Genomic DNA, 6,748 nt, shown 5'->3' with positions numbered 1-6,748 from the left:
GTACTTCTGTATTTTTGACTTCTCACTGTGGGATGTAGAGGTTCCCCTCTATCAAAACAGAGACATGCAATGATTGAGGCATCATTCACACAAACCAATCACAACTTTCACAGGACCTTTATTAGTCCTAAAGACACATATGGGTAGTAAGGGCTGCAAAAGCAGTTCTAAAGATATGGATGTACATCAATCTGCACCAAGACACACTGTCTACAAATGGAGGAAATCCAGAATTCTTGGGACTCTCCCTTTGAGCAGGCATCCAGCCAAGCTCAAACTAAGAGAACAATCTGCAAACTTGCCGTCCATGATCAGAAAAAAACTAAATGAATAAGAATTGTATTATAGGTTTTTCCACATGTATGGGACAAATGATTAACATGAATACATGATTATCACGTTTGGAGGACCCAAAAAACGTCATCTTAAGTCGGAAGCACGGTGGAGTCAGCATCATGGTTTTGGCTTACTTTCCTACATCAGGGCCCTTATTAATTCCACAAAACAAGGAAATTATATTAAAACTTTAAAAAAAGAGAGATAATAGATAGAGATGTCCATGACCTGAAGCTTATAAGAGGTTAGGGGAAAAAAAGAACAGATAGTAAGGCAAAGCAAAAATAAATTAATAACTAAATGGTTAAAAAAGATAGAAAACATATTTTGGAATAGTCAAGTGAAAGGCCTGACCAGAAGTGAATTGTCACATGACCTGAAGACGGCTGTTTAACCCTTTATAGGGCAAGTTACCATATTTGGTAATTTCCACACACTTGATAAATGATGACAGTACTGCATCGCAGTCAGGTTAAGAAGCATGTGGTTTTCATCCAGCCAATCAGCAAAGATCACACTACATCACTGAACACCTCACTGTAACATTCGACCAATCAGCAGGAATTGAAAAAAAAAAAAAAAAAGACGCTTTCAGGGATCGGTTCACTGCGCATTCATGTTCAAAACATCAAGCTGATAAAACAAAAGTTGATAAAACTCGCACAACCTACTGCTGAATAGTTGTGCTAAGTAATGGCATATGTGTTGTTTGTAAATGACTTAGTGAAATGAGTGAAATTACAGCATGAAAAATGTGGGCACCATATTTGGTCTTATGTCCTGTTCAGATAAACAAATAATTGACCATATTTGACCATATTTGGACATATGCCTGATGCATCTAATAAATCATACTAGGTGTATTTCCTTTACAAATGAGGGAATAAAGCTTAGAACATAATTTTTTTTATGTTACCAAAGTTTTTTATAGCACAGAAAAATAATATAATTCTTCAGAGAGAAATTTAACCCATTTCTAGACCCTTTAAAGCTATAAATAGTGAAGATGAGTGATTTGTCAGTTTTTGACATTATACCAGTTGTTTCATTGCTTGTGTATTAATTTTTAGCAAATGTCTGTTTAGATGGTTTATGGCAAGAGCAGGGAGCCTGTTGTTATGCCAGCCCACCTTGCCATCAGTGATAATGACGAGACAGAAGATGATCATATGGCAGACATGGACATTGTCCCTCCCACCTAAAACCAGGACATTCCAGGCCCAAGTGACATGGGAGCAGTTTTGTTGTAATGAACCTGTTGTAATGTTCTAAAATACATGCTCCTTTCACCATATATTTGTTTTTCTTGTATTTTTTTTTATATATATACATTTCTTGGAATTTTTTTGCCACAGATGGGCAGGGAACCAAATATGGTAACTTCGTCGACCTTGATTTTCTATATGAAGATGGAACATTTTGAAAAATGTCACAACAGTAATTAAATTTTGTTATGTCCCCCAATAACACTGTATGGTTGAAAGTCTGAATTTCAAAGTATTTCAATGAGTGCCCTATAAAGAGTTAATTACGTATGATGAGCTGAAAAGGGTCAGTAGGACAATTGGTCCAAAAATTCCTTCTCATGGTTGTGCACATCTCAGAAGCAGCTATGTAAATATCTGAGCTGCTACCAGAAGGTTTTGTGAGTTAGACCTCATTTACTTTTTACAACCTGCACTGTCATTTGTTACTAAGTGTGTTTCCAATAAAGACACGAAAAATTCCACTGTTTGTGTTAATTAGTTCAGTCATACTGTGTTTGTCCAGAATTATGACTTTAAACCAGACAAACTTTAATTAGCAATGCAGCTATCCTGATAAAACTTTTCTTGCAGCTGTAAAAACCTGAAGTGAAATAAAATTAGCTCTATAAATTATCAGAAATGAATTTTAAACAACGTGGGTGGCTGCAACTCTAGAGGAGAGCTCAGACTCAAACTGCTACTCAGCTATTTGCAGTCTGACATTTCTAAAATCCCATGTAATACTGCTCCAAGTTTCTTTTCTGTCCCATTTTTGTTACTTTGTCTGGCCCTGTCACTCTCTTATAAAATCAACTGCAAAAAGAGACTGCCCTGACCTATTTTTTCCAACATGAGTTGGGCAGTAGTGCACATTTTAACAAAAGACTGAAGAATTGAGCTACACTAATAAAAATCTGCAGTGAAAGAGCAGAGTTTGGCCTGAACACCGACACCTTCAAGAGGGTTGATGGATGCATGTGTTTTTGCTGAGCAAAACAGTGAGAGTGGTTTTTAGGTTATTTTATTAGTGAATGGCCCAAGAGTCCTATATAGACAAAACTTTTAAGTTGTAGTATGTTTGTTGGGATTTTCATAAGCTAGCATTTTATATTTTAAATGGTAACAGACCATGTCCTTGTAACTTAATGGCAAATCAGAGTTCCAGTACCGAAAAGTACAAAGAAGCAACAATGTGCAACACTGACTCATCCAGTTTTTAGTCCCTGAGACCTAAAAAAAATAGCCTCAAAGAATAAACCTCAAACATTTGGTTATTCAGTGTGAGAAGAAAGAAAATACTGCCCTACTTAGAACAAACAATGAAACTTCTCTCTTGTGACAGTCCCCAGAACCACTTAAAGTTTCGACTGAAACTTGCAGGACAACATTGCCTTCCTGGTATTCCAGGAATCCTCACCGTAGTATGACACCCCAATTATGCAGTTTTATAGAAGCTTACCGCTCCAAGCCGAAGTTTAGTATTCATAGTTATCTTCACATGCCCCGACTAAATGTACAAATGTCTCTGCCTCTGTACTTTGCAACTGGGCTCCTTGGAAACAGCATTCCAAAGCAATCACTTAAGCTCCGAGTTTCTTAAGAGCTGCTGTTTGCGGATTTGCTTCAGGGCTGGACTGGCACATGGAAAACCTACCTTTACCGATGACAAGTCTGTATGTCACATCAGGTCTCTGAGCAAACACACGTGATGTAATGGAATAACAATTAAATTACTCACATGTATCTCACATGATACAACAGAGCCCGAACACTCTACAAATCCGCCACTTAAATATTGCAACAGCATGAACATTATCTTTATTCTGATAACTGTAGGGTTTCAAGCATCACCCCACTGATCCATTACACATTTATTGATTCTATTAATTACAAACAGGCATGTTTAGCCCTGTTTTCAAGACTAACATCCCTGACTATCACCTGCCATGTAGCAGAATGTGAAAACAATCCGAAACATTATTCTGTCCACATTATTCAATGTCAAACTGATGTCATGGAGAAAGAAGCTGAAGCATGTGCTGTATTGAGACACTGCTGACAACAGCAAGAGTAAATATGGCTCTGCCTTTCTGGTCCTAGAAATGTTATTGCATGATATTGGTCCATTTGGAACAACTGTCAAGCTCAATTATGTGAAACCATCCTTTTCTACGAGCAAAACTGACAATGAGCACAGTTCAGTGATGTTGTGATGATTCTAAGATCAAGATTTTGCTGTGTTGCTTAAGTGAAACAAGTAGAATTTTATAACAACAATAAAAGCAATAATTAACATTGCTGTTATTTGTTATATTTTCTGTGTGATGAGGGGATTGATGCACATCTTGCCAGGCCCAAAGTGCTTTTAAAAATAAAAGCACAGCACCTTTCATCAGATGACATCAGGTGACAGGGACCACGTAGCGTCGGCACTACAGGACACGTGTGCATTTTTAGACCAGGGCTCGCTGTGCTACAATCCTGAAAGGTTAAAGCGGCACATGCTGCGCCTAACCTGTGAGCATGGACACAGACTAAAGAGTGACAAGAGAGGAAAGAATTAAGCACGCTGCCTGCACAGGTGACTCTGCTGACATTCTTGCTGCATTTTATAAGCGGCCTTTGTACGATTTTAAAAATAAAAGACCCATTCTCAAAAATTGAAAACAGATCTCCTATAATCAGTTTCAACTAAAAACAGCCACATGAAATATCTGCTTTCTTGTTTACACACCTAGGTGGAGGAAATGACTCTGGCCAGCGGCAAAACTGTCCAAAGGCCAAGTTTACATCATTGAGCAGTAAGCCAAGACAGCTGCTGACACCCTTTCGTTTCAAGTCTAAGTGGAAAATGACACCATATTCCTCCAATTTTCCCCCTTTCTGCTACAATGCCTAACACATAGTCCACATTCATTTTGTTAAAAATATTTTTAATAAAACCCCCTGATTTTAATATATAGTCCTAATCAGATCATGATGACCTCCACTTTCTGAAGGCCTGCCTTGTAAACAAGTAACTTCCTCAAGTTCTCTTTGAGTTACTTCTCTTAATTAAAATAAACATTGGTGATTAAAATACAACAAAAGGCTTGCATGACTAGGTTTAACAAGCAAGCTACAATCTCACACAAACACACACACACACACACACACATGAAGCAGAGTTCAATCACATGCAGCAGTGTATCTTTGATAAGAGGAAATTAGGTCACACCTGTAGCCAAATGTAATGCCAAATGTCCAGTGAGGTAAATATATATGAAAGAGAAACACAGCGGCACTAGAAACAGCAAAAAATATCAAGATTCAATCAGTTCCCACTTTATATGTTAAACATCCTTAAATGGAGAAAGTGGGGGATGAGTACTACTTATTTTAATATGCCTATTATGTTTTCATTCATAAAATGTCAACAACTGGTGTTTGGATATTGTATGAATATTTAAATATTTTTATTTCTTATATTTAGGGATGTCACCAGAACCGATACTTACGGTACCTCTTGAAACTGAAATTCTGAGAACTCAAAGAGTCTTTTTTTTTTCTCCCTTTCTTCAGTATTGCAGGCACCATAAGCAGCTTATGTACTGAATAGGGTTATCCAAAAAAAACTGATACTCAGGTACTAACTGATGTTAACACTGACTATCAGATTACATACTCATTTACAACAGAACTTGCAACTTGGAGGAGCATCTTAAAAATGGACACCCCCAGTCTTTATGAAGAACGTGGTGAGGTCAGTAAAGCTCCTGTTTAAACAACATTGAAGTATTAAACTGTTATAAATGTTAACCTGACCGGGGCACACATTAACGTTAGCTGCTTAACTATTAGCATTTACCACCATTAGCCATCTATTAATGCAGCAGCTAGCGACTATGGCTAATAATAAAATGTTATTGTGTATCAAGTATTTTCTTGGGTACTTGTATCATGTTTGACCTTCTAGTATCGTGACAGCCCTACTTTTATTTATGTCTGAACCAAAAAAAAAAAAAATCCAGACTTTTAATGGTAAATGGTGAATGGACTGGTTCTTGTGTAGCACTTTTTTATACTACTTTGAGGACTCACTTTATACAACATGCCTCATTCACCCATATTCATACAAGCACTTCTTACTATGGCTAAGTGCTTTCTATCTAACATTCACACACATTCATACTGACGGTTGCATCAGAGAGCAACTTGAGGTTCGGTATCTTGCCCAAGGATACTTTGGGCAAGATACCAGAGAAGCTAGGCATCGAACTGCCAACCTTCTGATTAGTAGGCGACCTGCTCTACCTCCTGAGCTACAGCCACAGCCAAAATTCTGGGTTTAACACGAGTTACCAACTCTTACTTCATAAAGAGGTCTGGCATCTTTAACAGCAAAGAAAACTGACAAAATGCAACTAAATACATAGAGCAATGATTTATCCTATCAAATGAGCAACTATAAGTGGATGAATATCAGCTGAACAACAAAGAATAAAAACTGTATATGCCTATAACATTTACCTGACTCTTTTTCCCTTTTTTCCCAATTTTTAATAATAGGCAAGTCATTCAGGTTGTGTCTATATTTTTTAAACTTAAATTTAAAAATCAGAGATGTGTCGGATATTTGGAACACTGAGCTAAAAATACATTTCTTTCTAATCTTGTCCAGTATTCAAAAAACACTAAGTTTAGTTAACCATGTTATGTAACATCCCTGACTTACAGCCATCTAAAAATGCGATACTGAGGAAAAATACTGTTATTAGATAATGTAATTAGTCATACAAAACTAAAGCAGCAATCACCTTCACTGTACTATGGAAGCATTGTCGGACATGTAGCATCGAGATAAGTACAAGGGCCAAACAAAAGAAGTCATTTCATTTTTTTCACCAAAGGGCACAACTACAGGAAGTCCAGTTTTCCTTTGTAAACAAAGGCTGGCTCAGACTTGTCAAACGAGGACCAGGAACGGCTCCTTTACTCCCTTGTCATATGGAAAATGCTAAGGTTAGCACCTCCAAGCAGTCAGCCAAGGAGCGTGAAGTGCAGCGGCAGCTTTGAAAAGCCTGGAGGATCTGTAAAATGCGCCTAAATTTGGCGTGAAGGAGTGGAGAGTCAGATGCTGTAATATATCTGTTAGTGATCTGTTGATGGATAGCCCCATCAACAAT

This window comes from Archocentrus centrarchus (genome assembly GCF_007364275.1).
Source record: "Archocentrus centrarchus isolate MPI-CPG fArcCen1 chromosome 18 unlocalized genomic scaffold, fArcCen1 scaffold_23_ctg1, whole genome shotgun sequence".
NCBI lineage: Eukaryota > Metazoa > Chordata > Actinopteri > Cichliformes > Cichlidae > Archocentrus > Archocentrus centrarchus.
This window is presented reverse-complemented; position numbering follows the sequence as displayed.